Source organism: Hemitrygon akajei, chromosome 11 (genome assembly GCF_048418815.1).
Source record: "Hemitrygon akajei chromosome 11, sHemAka1.3, whole genome shotgun sequence".
Classification (NCBI taxonomy): Eukaryota; Metazoa; Chordata; class Chondrichthyes; order Myliobatiformes; family Dasyatidae; genus Hemitrygon; species Hemitrygon akajei.
This window is the reverse complement of record NC_133134.1, coordinates 112,506,095-112,525,284: the sequence shown is the minus strand read 5'-3', so window position 1 is coordinate 112,525,284 and position 19,190 is coordinate 112,506,095. Positions and strand designations below refer to the sequence as shown.

The following is a 19,190-nucleotide window of genomic DNA, read 5'->3' as shown; positions in this document are numbered from 1 at the left end:
CTGAGTAATGACCATTGTTACCGCCTGGGTTTGAGTTGACAGTTACCGTAGATAGAGCATCATTACCTTTCTTCCTATGTGCTGATTCTCTATTCCAATTGTTCTGAATTGCACACTTTCCCATTAACTTGTTCTGTGTATAAAGGAAATGTGCACAGAACAAATTATTAGGAGAGTGCACTATTTCTCAAGGCAAATTATTTCTTTGGAGATTCAGTGTGCAAATTCATGAATAACATAGCATTTAATGCTGCTGATTTTTTTGACTGTAATTGGAAAAAGCAGCTGTTTGTTCACTTAATGTTGACTATGGGCAGACATAGAATTGTTAGGGTACAGAGGAGACCTGTGCAGAGGAGACCATGCAGGCTGTGCATTTTGAGCTATAAACTACAGGTCAGACATTAAGCAGCCACAATGCAATTATGGTGTGGGATGAGAATGAGATTTAGAAATAGGGCTGGGGAGCAGAGTGTTTGTCATGCTGCAGAGATAACTTAAGATGGTGGTCAATGTCTTTTTGATCATTGGTTTACTAATTATTAATTCAGTCCATATTTATTCTTCATCAACTAGAATAAAGGACAGGCAGTTGAATTGGTTTTAAGATTCGGATTGCATTTTAATGTATAATATGAAAAAAAATTCAATGAGTAAGTCATGTCACAAAAGTAGCAGGCTGATGCTTTGATGACTTTGTTTTGTGAAATTCAGTGAAATAGTTTTCTAGTAGGCAACAGAATGTGATAGGTGTGGATTTTACTGTAAAAGTACTGTTGAAGTCAGTAGAGCCAACCGTAGTTAATCATGCTGCAACATTTTGCCCATGGGCAATTAAAAATGAAAATCCAAGGATTACCATCTATGATGCCCTGCTCCTCCAGAAACTTCAATGTAACTGAATTTCAACAAGTTACAATGAACTATGAATGGTGAGGAGTACTGGCTTTACATGATAGGTACCCAACAAGGTTTAGTACATGTTGTTATGTTTTGTAACTTCAGAAACCAATTGAAAGAAAAACATAGGAGTCGGGATATGTCTTGCCTACATGTTTTTTCTTTTTTTAATGAGGTGTGAACATGTGACATGGTGGCATAATGACATATGCCATTCACGTACTTCTTAGATATAACCTGTAATAAATTATGTAAACAAAGAAAACTTAATGTATTTACAATATTACACAAATATTACTGAAGTATTAAATACAGTACACTCCCTCCCTGCTTTGCTATAAACTCCAACTCAATATAGAATGCATCTCAACTCATATATGTAACATACTGCTTTCTAGTCATCTTATATACACAGTATACCATATGGTACAACTACTATATAGACTCACACAGAATAGTAAATTTTAAAATGTCCCATTCAGGCCTAAAGATTTAATGGATGTGAAGGATTTCTTACTCTTGTGGGATTATGTCTTTCCTGATGAGGGGGATCACACTGCTCGGCAGGTGAGACTTGTGGCTGTGAAACAATTTCAGGTTCTGGAACCTCCTCTGTGGTGATTGTAGGAGTTGGTTCTGTGACTTCTGACAGCTCTGGACTCCTTTTTTCTCTAACAATTGACTCTGCTCTCCTCAAATGATTGACATGTCATCTGCAGATGACATCAGACACAATTTCCACAGAGTAGGAGAATGCTCCAGTTCTGTCCTTAACCTTTCCAAGTACCCAACTTTCCAACTTCTGTAGTTCCTCACCAGGACTGCTTATCCAAGTTTGTATCAGCTATTTGTCCTATAACTTCTTTTGAGATTGGGTTTGAGGAGATCCAGCCGTGAGTACAAGTGACTACCCAGGAACAATATAGCTGGTGAGATGTTGGGTGTGTGGTGTGCTGCATTCTGATATGCAAGGAAGAAATTGGTGAGCATCTGATTCAGTGTTAGTGTATCCTGACATTGCTCACAGTGTGTCCTTTAGACTCTGGACAAAGCTTTCTGCCAAAGCCATTTGTAGCTGGCTGGTACAGTTCAGATGTGATACGTTTTATTCCATTTATTTTCAGGAATGACTGAAACTGTTCCGCAACAAACAGTGATCCATTGTCACTGACTAAATGTTCTGGACACCAGTCCTTGAGAAGAGGCTTCTCAAGTCATCAACAGTGTGCGAGGCTGTAATGGAGGCTATTGGGAACACTTCTGGCCATTTTGTATCTGCGTCCAGTACTACCAAGAGCTTTGTGCCCACAAATGGTCTGGCAAATTCCACATGGATGGCAATGCAGGCCATTCTGAGGGACGGAGAGGTGCTGCTGCTCTTGGCATCTTTTAGCTGTGTTGGCATCCCGAACAGTGCATGGCAAACTGCTCGATCTGCTGTTTTATCCTAGCCACCGGGCAAAGCTTCGAGCCAACGTTTTCATTTTGACCTTGCATAGATGACTAGCAGGTAGCTCCCCAACACTTCAGATCAATGTTTTGATGCTACAAGAACTCTCAATCTCCGCAAAAGGGAGCCCCCGTCAAGAGCAAGTTCATCTCGGCACTGTTAAAAATAGGGAACTGGAATTTCTGCTGTACTTTCCAGCTACTTTGCCTGGCCATGTAGTCCTGTGACAGTGTGGGATCTTGTCTGATTTCCCATTGGATCATTTGTGCCATAATGGGAAGAATTTTGATTTGCATTAGAGAGAATACATCAAGAGGAGTGTTCTCTTTTGTAAATTTTTCAGGTATTTTCTTTTCTAAGGGTAAACAGAACCCATCAGCATTTCCATAATTAGTCGTCCTCTTGAATTCGATCTTGTAATTGTGTCCTCCAAGAAACAGAGCCCATCTCTGCATTTGCGCTGCTGCTGTTAGTGGAACACCCTTCTGTGGATTGAAAATGGACACGGGAGGTTGATAATTGGTAATGAGGGTAAACTCTCCCCTATAGGTACTGGTTGAAACGTTCTACACCCCAAACCAGACTCGACCTTTCTGTCAATCTGTATGTAATTTTTCTCTGCAGCAGTAAGGGGAAGTGATGCAAAGGCTTTGGGGCATTCACTTCCATCACTCGTAACACATGACATGACTGCACCTAAATTATAAGTGGAGCTGTAAAAAGACAAGCTTTACTGGAAGATGTGGATCATAATGCGTGATTGCAGTATCTGACGTCACCATTTCCTTTGTCTTTTTGAAAACCACCTCACACTGCTTTGTTGATTTCTTCCCAATCTATAGTAATGAGTTCAAGAGGTGAAGCAGAGAAGCCAAGTTTGGCAGGAACCTGATAAAGTAATTGACAAATCCTAAATAGATCACAACTGTGATGCATCCTTTGGCCTTAAGGCGGGGGGGGGGGGGGGTGGGAAGAGGTGGGATCCACTGCTGTTTGAATTTTCTTAATACACTTGTGTAGTTCTTGTGCGTCAATGGTGTGACCACAGTAAGTGATGCTAGGTTAAAAAAATTCACACTTGTCACGTCATGCTCTGAGCCTATAATCTTCTAATCTTCTTAACATTGTCTTAAGATTTGGGAGACCTTGTCGTCCTTACTGGTAATTATGATGTCATTTAGGTAACACTGAGTACCTGGGCAACCTTGCAGCATCTAGTCCTTAGCTTTTGCACAGTGTGCAGGTGCAGGTGCTGCTCCAAAACTAAGCCAGTTACAGTGATAAAGTTGTATTTATGGTGAGAAACACTTCGGACTCTTCTTTCATCTCCATCTGTAGGTAGGCTTGCAAAGATATCCTGTATTCTGGGCAAAAGGAATTGATCTACTTTCGATACAGGGTTGATCATAATCTTAAGATCACCACAGATCTTGACAGACCCATCCTTCTTGGCTAATGGGATTATTGGGATTGCCTCTGGGCTCCACTCAACCTTGGAAAGAATTCCTTCAGCCTCTGTCTGATCTAGATCCCCAGCTACTTTATCATGGATGGTATAAGAAGTGGACGGGCTTTGTAAAACATGGATGTGGCATTTTCATTTCTATCCTTGAACACTATGTGGCATCATCCAGTTTCTTTCTTACTTCACTGTCATTTGATTATTACAGGGGATGTGGCATGCAAGTGGTGGATAGATTTCCAAGCAAGCTGTAGTTGTCTCAGTCAAGCACAGCTCCACAATGCTGGCCCTCTTGTTTTTACCACGTACAAGCTAAATGTGACTTATTGGCTGTTGTACAGTTGCAAGAAAAAGTTTGTGAACCCTTTGCAATTACCTGGTTTTCTGCATTAATTACTCAAAATGTGGTCTGATTTTCATCTAATTTACAACCACAATTTGCCTAAACCATTGTACTTTTTGTCATCAGAATACACCATTTAAACGATCACAGTCTTAAGTTCAAAAGGTATGTGAACTTCTGGGGCAATGCCTTCAGGTGTTCCAATCAGTGAGTTGAGATTGGACATGTGGGTTGTAGAGGTGCCCTGTTTTTAAAAAAAAAACACACGAAGTCAGGTTACTGACAGAGCCTGAGCTTCTCAAGAAAGATCTCTATGTACACCGTGCCTTGATCAAAACATAACTTTCAGAGGACCTTTCAAGGAAAATTGTAGAGATGCATGAAACTGGAAAAGGTTACAAAAGCACTTCTAAAGACCTGAGTGTTCATCTGTTCACAGTAAGAGAAATTGTCTCCAAATGGAGGAAATTCAGCCCTGTTGCTACTCTCCCTAGGAGTGGGCATCCTGCAAAGATCCCATGAAGAGCACAATGTGCAATGCTGAAGGAGGTGAAAAAGAACCTAAGGATGACAGGAAAAGTCCTGCAGAAATCTCAAGAACTTACTAAAGTCTCTGTTCATGTGTCCACTGTAAGAAAATCACTGAACAAGAATGGTTTTCATGGAGGGACACTATTGCTCTCCAATCAAAAACATTGCTGCACATCACAAGTTTGCAAAGACCACCTGGATGTTCCAGAACGCTTCTGGGGAAAATATTCTGTAAACAGATGTCAAAAAATGCACACTGCTATGTTTGGATGAAAAAGGGTACTGCACACCAACACCAAACCCTCATAACAACTGTGAAACCCATCATGTTCAGGGGCTGTTTTGCTGCCTCTAGGCCTGAACAGCTTGCAATTGTTGAGAGAGCAATGAATTTGAAATTGTGTGAAAACATTTTACAGGAGAATCTCAGGGTAGTTGCCCATCATCTGAAGCTTAATAGAAGCTGGATGATGAATAAGAAAATGATCCTAAACACAAGAATAAATCAACAACAGAATGGTTTAAATAGAAGAAAATTCAGGTTTTGAAATAGCCAAGTCAAGAGTCCAGATCTTAACCCAATTGAGATGCTGTGGCATGACTTGAAGAGGGCTGTTCATGAAAGGTTTCCAAGAAACATTGATGAATTGAAACAGTTTTGTATGGAGAAATGGTCTGAAATTCCTTCAAGCCGATGTGCAGGACTGATCAATAGTTTGGTTGAATTATTGCTGTACAAGGGGGTCACAACAGTTACTGAAAGCAAAGTTTCGCATACTTTTTCTGGCTAATATATGTAATATTGGATCATTTTTCTCACTAAATGAACAAGTATAATGTTCTTATGTTTATTTAGTTGGATTCTGTTTATCTAGTTTTAGGACGAGTGAAGATCTGATCACATTTTAGGTCAAATTTTTGCAGAAATTGAGAACATTTTAAAGGGTTCACAAACTTTCTTGCACCAGTTGTATTTCACTGTTAATGTCATCCCACAGGAGTTTGTAGTTGATATCTGCAGGCTTCAGTTCAGTATCTTTGAAATGCCATTCAAACATTTTGTGGAATGATTGAAACAGCCGAGCCAGTGTTCAATTCTATTTTAATTAATTTGCCATTCACTTGCAGTTTAAGCCACATTGCTTGACTCTTGTTAGTTTTTATATTGTCAATCTGAAGGCTATACCATCCTGTGTCACTCTCATCATTATGAGATCTTTCATCAGCAGCATGCAGATTAGTGCTCTTTTTTGAAACTGCAGCTGGATTTTTTATCTTTTTCTTTTTCCTGTGCAGTCCACTTATTTTTGTCTGCCTGACATGCTCTTTGTATGTGTCCTACTTTGTTGCATTTTCTGCAATCTCGCCTTTAAACCTGAATTGGTCTGATGTATCTGAGCCCTTTCCATGATATAACATAATTTGTTTGGCCAGCCAAGTTTCTCTTTAAACGTTGCAATTTTGTTCATGGTCACTTTAGATTTGACTGCAACTCAATTGTGCTTCTGGCTGCTGTTTCCATTAATACAGTGATTTCAACTGCTCTTTTAAATGTGAGTTATGTTTCAGTTAGGAGCCATTTTTGAATGCTTTCATGTGAGATTCTACAAACTAAGCGATCTGGGTGAATCATTAAGCCCATCACTGAACTGACAATGCTTGGACAATTTCTTCAATTCAGTCACGTATGCTGAAATGAGCTCCCCTTCTTTTTGATTCCACTTAAGAAACCTGGAGGACTTCTGATGGCTGTAATGGAGTCGGTTGCAGTAGTTACGTGCTCCGAAATTATTCGCTTATTTTGCTGTTTAAACCTATCTCGGTGAGAGCACCATGAGTAGAAAACACTCTAGAAAAGAGGTTACTTTAGAGACTTTGGCTGAAATATCTCAACAAATGTCAGAGAGACTCAAAAAATTGGATAAACTGGATGACTTGGAATCCAAGTTTGACTTGTTACAGAATTCCTTCGACCTCGTTAAATCTGAACTGAAAACGCTTAATCGGAAACTTGGAAGTATACAGCAGATTGTGAATGACCATGAAATTCGTATTAAGCTACACGAAGAATCTCTGCCAGTGTTGCAGAAGGATATCGAAGGTTTCAAGAAAATTTCTAAGGAACAACTTAAAAAATACGACGCGTTACTGAAGAAACTGACAGATTTGGAGATCAGGAACCGAAGGAGCAATATCAGAATTCTTGGCCTTCCTGAAAAACTGGAGGGTAATCAACCTATCGATTTTTGTGCTCAAATGCTGAAAGATTTATTCCCTGATATATTATCGGAACTAACAAAATTTGAGCGCGTTCACTGAGTTACACCGCCTAATTGGGATCCTGCCAAACCTCGCTCTATTATCATTCACTTTTATGACTATCAGATTAAAGAACAGATTCTTCGTGAATCAAGGAAGAAACGCATATTACAATTTTGTGATCAACAGTTTCGGATCGTTCAAGATTATCCACCGGAAGTTTTAAGAGCTAGACAGGCTTTTAAAGAGGTCATGTCTGATCTTTTTAAGCTTGGCTGTCGCCTTTCTCTGAGAGATCTGTGTAAACTCAAGGTTACTACTTCTGATAATAAGGTATTGTAGCGGTATGCTACACACAGCACTAAAATAACGACACGGAGTCGGTAAACTGCAGTTAAAGAAGATTTTATTCGAACTTCACAGCCTCGCTTTAAAGCCTCCCTGATCCCGCCCTCCCCGGGCACGGATGCTGTAGGGGGCACGTACTCACAATCCCCCGCGGGCTTTTCCCTTTGTTGGTGAAGCAGACCTGGCGCCCTTTTGGGACTGGCCTTTATGCCGGCGCGCTGGCTATTTGTGAGCCGGTTCGAGTGCGCTAGGAAGTGGGTCGCCACAGTATCTTGGTTTACGAAGCCTGAAGAAGCTAAGAAATTTTTACATAGTCTTCATGCTTAAATTTAACCTTGAGTTGCTTTATGCTAAATTTTTTAATTTCAGGTGTTCAATCAAGTAATTGGCGCTTTGTTGATAACAAGGCTTCTTGGTTTTATGAAGTTTTAATCATTTGTTTGATTAAGTAACTGGCACCGTGTTATCTTTCAAACTATGCAAAATATGCAGGCAGACTGCATCCATTTTCTCTTGTTGTTTTCTGCCTTTATATTGGTCCTCCAATGTTACTTTCTCACAGCTCTTTTTAAACAAAACGTTATATTCTCTCAGTGTCATTTTTATTTTTACCTTCCTTTTAGTAATTTGACTGAAAGTAATTATGTAGGGTATACATGTAGTAATTACTGAGGAATGAAACTATAGGGTGTTTTGCTTTAATTTAAATTCATTCAGATTTTTCCTATCTTTTGATTATTTATACACTTTTCGGTCTTTTACTGTTTTTCAATAGTATACAATATTCTATTGCTGGTTTTAGGTTTTTTCATTATTTTACATTTTGTCATTTTGTTTTTTTTTCTCCCTTGAATGCCTTAAATTAGTCATGTAGGAAGTTATCTAAACCGCTTCCCTTTCTAATTATTTTCTATTTGTTTTTTTACTCCTTTTCTTTGCACCCGTAAGTATGTTGTTTTTACTTCTTGATTTTCCTTATTTGATTTCCCTTATTTGTCTTTCCTTTTTACCAAGATTAATTTTTTTTTCTCGTAAATAGCGAACTTATTTACTTTGATGTTTTGTTTTTGTATACATATATGTACAATCGTTTATTCAACACAGCTATACATATATATTTTTTGGAGCCACCGGAGTTTTGGGTTGGGAACGTTAGAATTAGTCTTCAGCCTCCCTTGGCTGATTTCTCTCTTGGGGGGGGAGGAGGGGGGGAAGTGGGTTCTTCCAGAAAGCTGATTGGAGGTTTTTACTGTTTTATTTATTCGCTATCTACATGTCTGTGATTACCTTTTATGCTTTACTAAAGGATACTTGATGGATTCTTTTATTAATATACTCAGTTTTAATGTGAAAGGTCTAAATGACCCTGTTAAACAAAATAAGATTTTCTCTTACATCCAGAAACTTAAAACTCGTTTAATCTTTCTCCAAGAAACCTGTATTCGTAAAGATGATATTTCACGCTTTTTCAAAGGATGGAAGGGTATACATTTTCACTCACCCTCTCAATCTAGATCGAGAGGCGTCTCTATCCTGTTTGATCAGAATGTATCCTTTATTCAACATAATGTAATTTCTGATACAAATGGGTGCTTTGTTATTGTTTCAGGTAGTCTTGAGAATAAACTAATCGTATTTGCGAATGTATATGCTCCAAATACAGATGACTCCTTGTTCTTTTCTCTTTTCTGCCTGATTTGAATCGGTATTCCTTAGTGATGGGTGGAGATTTTAATTTTTGGCTTGACCCTATATTAGATCGCTCTTCAAGTAAAACCCCTGTCACTAATAAATCAGTCCTACTTTTTAAATCTTTTCTGTTTCAATGTGGTATTCTCGACGTGTGGTGTTTTTTACACCCCCAAGAAAAGGAATATTCATATTTCTTTCAGGTTCATCATATGTACTCTCGGACTGACTACTTTTTTATAGATAGAAACTTGCTTCCACTGGTACAATCCTGTGATTATAAGGAGATTGCTTTGTCTGATCATGCACCTGTGCTTCTGGCTTTAAGATTACCTGTTTGTACCAAATAGAAGTTGGCGTTTTAACTTATCACTGTTAACTGATAAAGATTTTCTAAAGTTTTTGGAAAACCATATTACTTTTTTCTTTAAAGAAAATTTTAAAGGAGATACTGCTGGTATGACAGTCTGGGATACTTTTAAAGCATATATTCATGGAGAAATTATCTCTTACTCTACCTATATAAAGAAAAAAGCTGATAAAGAAAGGTCTGACCTAGCAGCGATATTAAAAGATCTTGATCGAAGGTATGCCCTATCTCCAGATCCAACTATATATAATAAGCGTATTGAAATCCAATCCAAGTATAATCTTCTGCTGACTTACCCAATTGAACAACGGCTGTTGAGAGATAAAACTCAATTTTACATTCACGGGGATAGAACAGGTAGTTTATTAGTCAATCGCTTAAAATCTTTTACAGTTAATCGTCAAATCACAGAAATTTTTAAAGATAATGGTACTAAGATATCCGACCATTCTGAAATTAACAACGTATTTAAAGACTTTTACTGTAAGTTGTATCAATCTGACTCTTCTTTAGATGATACCTATATGAATGCTTTTTTCAGTAATACCAACATTCCTACATTGTCTGCTGATAGCCTAACACAGTTAGATCAGCCTATTTCCAATAAAGAAGTGGCTGAGGCTATATGTGCTTACATTCTGGTAAGACCCCAAGACCTGATGGCTTTCCTGGGGAGTTTTATAAAACTTTCACTACGTTACTTACACTTTATTTATCCTCTGTTTTATCAGAGTCCTTTAAATCAGGTAAACTCCCTCAATCTTTTTATGAAGCTTTTATTTCTCTTATTCTTAAAAAAAAATCCAGCTAAATGTTCTTCATACAGACGGATCTCTTTATTAAATGTTGATGCAAAAATCTTATCCAGAATCTTAGCTCGAAGACTTGAAAATATTTTACCATCTATTATATCACATGACCAGACAGGATTTATTAAAAATCGTTACTCACATTTTAATATACGTCGGTTATTGAATGTGATATATTCACCATCCAAAAAAATATCAGAGTGTATATTATCCTTGGATGCAGAAAAAGCCTTTGATAGGATTGAGTGGAATTATGTTTTTAAGACCTTAAAAAAGTTTAATTTTGGGCCTAATTTTATTCGTTGGGTTAAATTAATTTACTTGTCTCCTACCGCTCAGGTTATTACTAACTCTCAAATTTCTAAGCCCTTTAAATTACAGTGGGGAACTAGACAAGGTTGCCCTCTTAGTCCTTTACTTTTTGCTTTAGCTATAGAACCCTTAGCAATAGCATTTCGAGAATCTAAGGACATTTCTGGTATACTAAGGGAAGGTATGACTCATAAAATTTCATTATACGCTGATGATGTTTTACTTTTTATCTCTAACACTGAAACTTCTTTACCTTCAGTTCTTTCTTTAATTTCCCAGTTTAGTTCTTTTTCAGGATATAAACTGAACTTGCATAAAAGTGAGCTATTTTCTTTAAATGAAGATTCGATAAAATTGATCATTCTTTTTTAGGTTGTTTTCTTTTTAGTCATAGTGTTATGTTTAGTATTTATTTAATATTGAGATGGAGAGAAAGGTGTACTCGAGAGACCAGCTACTTGCGCTGAGAAATGCGCAAGTCAGTGTTGCGCAACAGATCCAGATCCTGAACGAAATTAAACGGAGGTTCCGTGGCTCCAGGGCTGGAAAACTGCGCAGGTATAAGTGGACGGAGAGGAAGAAGCGTTATAAACCCGCTGTTCCTTCGGTCATTATGGGGAACGTGAACTCGCTGCCAAATAAAGTGGATGAGCTAGCCTCACTAGTAAGGAATGTTAAAGCATACAAGGAATGCAGTTTTAATGTGCTTTTCCGAAACATGGCTGACGGCTAACATCCCGGATGTAAATGTAGAATTACCTGGTTTTACTACGGTAAGATTTGACAGAGATGCCAAAAAGTGTGGGAAGAAGAAAGGAGGGGGACTCGCTCTCTACATTAACGTAAGATGGTGTAACCCCGGGCATGTGAGTACAAAGATCTCCGTTTGTGAAAAGGATATTGAGCTGATCGCCGTGAGTATGAGGCCATATTACCTGCCTCGAGAATTCGCCAGCGTCATTGCGGTGATTGTGTACGTCCCGCCGCGTGCCGACGCAACGGTAGCGTGTGACGTCATTAGCTCCGCCGTTGCTAAGCTTCAGACACAACACCCTGAGGCACTGGTGTTAATTACAGGGGACTTCAACCATGTGACTTTGGACAAGACACTACCTGCTTTCTCCCAGTACGTGGATTGTTACACCAGGGGTAACAGGACTATTGACCTGCTGTATGCAAACGTACAAGATGCATATAGTGCATCCCCGCTGCCTGCACTGGGGAAAGCTGATCACAACCTGGTTTGTTACAGCCCAGATATAAATCAATTGTGATGAGGCATCCCACTACCACACGCTCTTTTAGAAAGTGGACTCCTCAAGCTGAACAGGCCCTGAGAGACTGCTTCGCTACTACTAACTGGGATGTACTGCAAGGGGGGCTCTGTGGGGGCGTTGAGGAGGTCACTGAATGCACAACGGACTATATTAATTTTTGTGTGGATGCCGTTGTTCCTGTTAGAACTGTTCGCTGCTATCCCAATAATAAGCCCTGGATCACTAGTCACATCAAAGGCCTCCTAAACCAGAAGAAGAGGGCCTTTAAAGATGGTGATCGGTTGGAGCTTAAAAGAGTTCAGAAGGAACTCAGAGTACAGATAAGGGGGGCAAAGGAGCAGTATAGGAGAAAGTTAGAACAAAAGCTGCAGAAAAAAAGCATGAAGGAGGTGTGGGATGGGATGAAGATCATCACCGGATGTGGTGCAAAGTGGGGGGCAAACATAAGTGGAGATGTGGAGAAAGCGAACCAGCTGAACAACTTCTTCAATAGGTTCGACAGCACAATCTCATCCTCACCGCAGAAATCCACACCAGGCTTACTTCCCTCACAGGAAAATAGCCACTCACAGGAGACCTGGCCCACGCCCAGGTTTACGGCTGCACAGGTGGAAGGTCAACTGAGGAAGATCTGTACCAGCAAGGCGGCTGGACTGGATGGAGTTTCCCCACGATTACTGAGGGCCTGTGCGACTGAACTGGGAGAACCACTACAGCGCATCTTCAACATGAGTCTAGATCAGAGAAGAGTACCCAGACAGTGGAAAACATCCTGTATTGTCCCGGTACCGAAGAAACCACAACCAAAGGAGTTGAATGACTTCAGACCTGTTGCCTTGACGTCGCACGTGATGAAGACCATGGAGCGGCTGATAATACAGAATCTGAGGCCACAAACCAGGCACGCCCGGGATCCGCTTCAGTTTGCGTATAAGGAGAAGGTGGGAGTGGAGGATGCTATCACGTATTTGCTGCACAAATCACTCTCTCACCTAGATGGGGTCAGTTGTGCTGTGAGGATTACATTCCTTGACTTCTCTAGTGCCTTTAACACCATCCAGCCCAAGATCTTAAAGCACAAACTAACGGAGATGGGAGTAGACTCTCACATGGTGGATTGGATAGTGGACTACTTGACAGATAGACCTCAGTATGTGCGGTTGGGAGACTGTAGGTCTGACACGGTGGTCAGCAGCACAGGAGCGCCACAGGGAACCGTACTCTCTCCGGTCCTGTTCACCCTGTACACATCAGACTTCCAATATAACTCGGAGTCCTGCCATGTGCAGAAGTTCGCTGATGACACGGCCATAGTGGGGTGTGTCAGGAATGGACAGGAGGAGGAGTATAGGAAACTGATACAGGACTTTGTGATATGGTGCAACTCAATCTACCTGCGTCTCAATGTCACCAAGACCAAGGAGATGGTGGTGGACTTTAGGAGATCTAGGCCTCATATGGAGCCAGTGATCATTAATGGAGAATGTGTGGAGCAGGTTAAGACCTACAAGTATCTGGGAGTACAGTTAGACGAGAAGCTAGACTGGACTGCCAACACAGATGCCTTGTGCAGGAAGGCACAGAGTCGACTGTACTTCCTTAGAAGGTTGGCGTCATTCAATGTCTGCAGTGAGATGCTGAAGATGTTCTATAGGTCAGTTGTTGAGAGCGCCCTCTTCTTTGTGGTGGCGTGTTGGGGAGGAAGCATTAAGAAGAAGGACGCCTCACGTCTTAATAAGCTGGTAAGGAAGGCAGGCTCTGTCGTGGGCAAAGTACTGGAGAGTTTAACATCGGTAGCTGAGCGAAGGGCGCTGAGTAGGCTACGGTCAATTATGGAAAACCCTGAACATCCTCTACATAGCACCATCCAGAGACAGAGAAGCAGTTTCAGCGACAGGTTACTGTCGATGCAATGCTCCTCAGACAGGATGAAGAGGTCAATACTCCCCAATGCCATTAGGCTTTACAATTCAACTGCCAGGACTTAAGAACTTTTTTAAAGCTATTATTAATGCTTTTTGAGTTAGTGATTTAGATGCATATCATATTATTACTGAGTTAAGTATTGTATGTAATGAGTTTTTGCTACAACAAGTGTATGGGACATTGGAAAAAAATGTTGAATTTCCCCATGGGGATGAATAAAGTATCTATCTATCTATCTATCTATCTATCTATCTATCTATCTAATGTCATCAAATGCCAAATTTCTGTTCCAAGTTGTTACAAGTCAATTTACATATATAGGTGTAACAATTACTAAAAACTTCAAGAATTTATTTAAAGAAAACTTAAACCCCTTATTGAATTATGTGAAAAAGACGCTTTCTAAATGGTCTCCTCTTTCTTTATCCCTAATTGGCCGAATTAATTCGATTAAAATGAAGATTCTCCCTAAATTTTTATATCTTTTCCAGGCCTTACCTATTTTTATTCCTAAGACCTACTTTGATTCTTTAGATTCAATATTTATCGTAAAGATTGCCCATCATGGGTCCCCTTAGAAGTTAATTCTGTAAAAAAAATTCCTCTATTGTCTCTCTTCTTGGATCATATTCTTCTTTTTCAGCAAATAAAATAACAGATAACATAATTGTTAAGCAAACTTTAAGGATTTGGTCTCAATTTTGGAAATTTTTGGTTTAGTGAATTTTTCATTATCATCTCCCATTCTCCTTAATTATTTTTTTATTCCTTCCATGACTGACAAAGTCTTTAAGGATTGGGATGAACTAGGTATTAAGTGTTTTTGGGACCTGTTTATCTTAGGATCTCTTGCTTCATTTGACCAATTGTCAACTAAATTTGCACTCCCAAAAACACATTTTTACAGATACCTTCAAATTGAGATTTCTTACGTTTCCAATTAACTACTTTTCCTATAGGTCCTGATAAAAATTTACTGGACGATCTTTTAAATTAAAAACCTTTTGTTAATGGTTCTATTACCGGTATCTATAACTTGTTGATTGAATCTAGACAAGACTTTTTAGATAAAATAAAAAAAGCTTGGGAGGATGACCCAAATTGTCAGATTTCTGATGATAGATGGAATAAAATTCTTAAACGGGTTAATAAATCATCTTTCTGTGCTCGTCGTTCTCTTCTACAATTTAAAGTGGTTCATAGAGCTTACATTTCTAAACAGAAGCTGTCCAGTTTTTATCCGAATGTTTCTCCACTTTGTAATAAATGCAACTCTGCTGATACCTCTTTAATTCATATGTTTTGGTTTTGCCCTAAAATTGAAAAGTTTTGGCGGGAAGTATTCCATACCTTTTCACAACTTTTTAAGGTCCAATTTGACCCAAATCCCCTTACTGCCTTGTTTGGTATTATTGCAGATGAAGATATAACTTTAAATACTTCTAACCTACAGGTTTTAGTTTTTACCTCTCTTTTAGCAAGGAGAGCAATCTTGCTTAAATGGAAGGAGTCTATCCCTCCTACACATCTTCAATGGCTACGTGATTATGTCTTATTTAAATTTAGAAAAGATCCGCTGCACAGTCCTAAATTCGAAACAATCTTTTTATGATATCTGGGGATCTTTCCTAAATTACTTTTCCAATTTATAAAGTTTAACAGTGCACAGACTTTTATGTATATTTTTATCTTCTCTTCTTAAGCGAATATGTTTTCTTTTCTAATTTATCCATTATCATCCATCAGCTTTTTTCTTTGGTAGGGGGTTGACTTTTTTATGTAAAAAATTTCTTTTATGATGTATGACCTATCTTTAAATTTTTGATTACAGGATGGTATACCTTTATGTGTTAAGCTAGAACATTTTGATCAATTTTATCACAATATATGAATGTACACAAGTTATGTTGAGATGTATCTATGGGTTGCACTCTGTAAATCTTGTTTTTTTTCTTCTGAATAAAAATATTAAATCATATAACATATAACAATCACAGCACGGAAACAGGCCATCTCGGCCCTCCTAGTCCGTGCCGAACTCTTAATCTCACCTAGTCCCACCTACCCGCACTCAGCCCATAACCCTCCACTCCTTTCCTGTCCATATACCTGTCCAATTTTACCTTAAATGACACAACTGAACTGGCCTCTACTACTTCTACAGGAAGCTCATTCCACACAGCTATCACTCTCTGAGTAAAGAAATACCCCCTCGTGTTTCCCTTAAACTTTTGCCCCCTAACTCTCAAATCATGTCCTCTCGTTTGAATCTCCCCTACTCTCAATGGAAACAGCCTATTCACGTCAACTCTATATATCCCTCTCAAAATTTTAAATACCTCGATCAAATCCCCCCTCAACCTTCTACACTCCAATGAATAGAGACCTAACTTGTTCAACCTTTCTCTGTAACTTAAGTGCTGAAACCCAGGTAACATCCTAGTAAATCGTCTCTGCACTCTCTCTAATCTATCGATATCTTTGCTATAATTCGGTGACCAGAACTATATTCCAAATTTGGCCTTACCAATGCCTTGTACAATTTTAACATTACATCCCAACTTCTGTACTCAATGCTCTGATTTATAAAGGCCAGTGTTCCAAAAGCCTTCTTCACCACTCTATCTACATGAGACTCCACCTTCAGGGAAGTATGCACTGTTATTCCTAGATCTGTCTGTTCCACTGCATTCCTCAATGCCCCACCATTTACCCTGTATGTTCTATTTGGATTATTCCTGCCAAAATGTAGAACCTCACACTTCTCAGCATTAAACTTCATCTGCCAACGTTCAGCCCATTCTTCTAACCGGCATAAATCTCCCTGCAAGCTTTGAAAACCCACCTCATTATCCACAACATAGTATCATCGGCATACTTACTAATCCAATTTACCACCCCATCATCCAGATCATTTATGTATATTACAAACAACATTGGGCCCAAAACAGATCCCTGAGGCACCCCGCTAGTCACTGGCCTCCATCCCGATAAACAATTATCCACCACTACTCTCTGGCATCTCCCATCTAGCCACTGTTGAATCCATTTTATTACTCCAGCATTAATACCTAACGACTGAACCTTCTTAACTAACCTTCCATGTGGAACTTTGTCAAAGGCCTTGCTGAAGTCCATATAGACTACATCCACTGCCTTACCCTCGTCAACATTCCTCGTAACTTCTTCAAAAAATTCAATAAGGTTTGTCAAACATGACCTTCCACGCACAAATCCATGCTGGCTACTCCTAATCAGATCCTGTCTATCCAGATAATTATAAATACTATCTCTAAGAATACTTTCCATTAATTTACCCACCACTGATGTCAAACTGACAGGTCTATAATTGCTAGGCTTACTTCTAGAACCCTTTTTAAACAATGGAACCACATGAGCAATACGCCAATCCTCCGGCACAATCCCCGTTTCTAATGACATCTGAAAGATCTCCGTCAGAGCTCCTGCTATCTCTACACAAACTTCCCTCAAGGTCCTGGGGAATATCCTGTCAGGACCCGGAGATTTATCCACTTTTAAATTTCTTAAAAGCGCCAGTACTTCCACCTCTTTAATTGTCATAGGTTCCATAACTCCCTTACTTGTTTCCCACACCTTACACAATTCAATATCCTTCTCCTTAGTGAATACCGAAGAGAAGAAATCGTTCAAAATCTCTCCCATCTCCCTCGGCTCCACAGATAGCTGACCACCCTGATTCTCTAAGGGACCAATTTTATCCCTCACTATCCTCTTGCTTTTAATATAACTGTAGAAACCTTTCGGATTTACTTCCACCTTATTTGCCAAACCAAACTCGTAACTTCTTTTAGCTTTTCTAATCTCTTTCTTAAGATTCCTTTTACATTCTTTATATTCCTCGAGCAATTCCTTTACTCCATGCTGCCTATATCTATTGTAGACATCCCTCTTTTTCCGAACCAAGTTTCTAATATCCCTTGAAAACCATGGCGCTTTCAAACCTTTAACCTTTCCTTTCAACCTAACAGGAACATAAAGATTCTGTACCCTCATAATTTCACCCTTAAATGACCTCCATTTCTCTATTACATCCTTCCCATAAAACAACTTGACCCAATCCACTCTCTCTAAATCCCTTCGCATCTCCTCAAAGTTAGCCTTTCTCCAATCAAAAATCTCAACTCTAGGTCCAGTCCTGTCCTTCTCCATAATTATATTGAAGCTAATGCTATTGTGATCACTGGACCCGAAGTGCTCCCCAACACATACATCTGTCAGCTGACCTATCGCATTCTCTAACAGGAGATCCAACACTGCCCCATCGCTAGTCGGTACTTCTATGTATTGTTGCAAAAAACTATCCTGCATACATTTCACAAACTCTAAACCATCCAGCCCTTTTACAGAATGAGCTTCCCAATCTATGTGTGGAAAATTAAAATCTCCCACAATCACCACCTTGTGTTTACTACAAATATCTGCTATCTCCTTACACATTTACACATTACACATTGTAAAAAGAAAGAAAAAGAAACCTAAAGTGTTCTGCAATCAAGAGTGGTTTTGGTTCTAAATGTTCCTGAATCACATTCACAACATCAGCAAAGCTCATTTCAGCTGGATTGGTTGAGCAGTTAAATTTTTAAGCAAACTGTATGCTTTTCCATCTATTTCACTCAGCAACACTGCCTCTCATTTTTCATCAGTTATTTCATTCGCCTCAAAATACAGATCAGTTTATTCGGTATACATTATCGAGTTATGCAATCGAACACTTCTATCTTCCCGATGTAGCCAGCCATTCCTGTATGTATGTATGTATGTATTTATTTATTTATTTTCACCATTAGCTCACTGTTTAGGAACCCATTGCTGTACTTGTTGCTGGTGAAGTTTGTCTATTTTCTGTCTTTTTTAAAAATGTGAACATCTTTGTCTCTGTCTCTCTCGCCCCTTTAAAAGAAAAAATTGCTTTACATCACCAGGTAGGTAGTCATTTCGAGTGTTTTTTGTAATTCAAATTTTTATTATTATTTATTCTTATTTGAAAAAGCAACACTGCATATCATAGAGCAGATACAGTACAGCATATTTACACAACCATCCCATGACAGGAAAACATATAAAACTAAGAAACAGAAAGAAACTTCTAATTTCTTTTTAAGTTTGAATTAACATACAACTAAAATTGATCTCACGTGTCTTGCACTGTTTCCCTCACATCTGGGTTTTTTCTAGTTTTGCAATATAATTTTTGCAGCTGTGATGAGACCCACCTTTAAAATAGTAAATTTGTCATTGTTTACATTAGGTATCATTGTCCTATCACCCAGGAGACAAAGCCATGGGCACAAGGGCAGTGTAGGACCCGACCAATTCCCCAACAAATCAAGAACTTTGCACTTCCTCATCACTAATGTTAAGTTCTGTAACTCCAGAAACTAATCGAAAGAAAAACGCAGGAGTTGTTTCTATTTTGTCTACTTAGTGTTTCTTGTTTCACTGAGGCACTCACGTATGATGTGATGGCAC

At 39.1% G+C, this 19,190-nt stretch overlaps 1 protein-coding gene across 2 annotated transcripts in view; it reads left to right on the top strand.

Annotated features, from left to right (window-relative positions):
* ppp4r1l (protein phosphatase 4, regulatory subunit 1-like) overlaps window positions 1-19,190 on the top strand; it is an 88,484-nt gene that overhangs the window by 18,050 nt on the left and 51,244 nt on the right. The window lies entirely within an intron of this gene.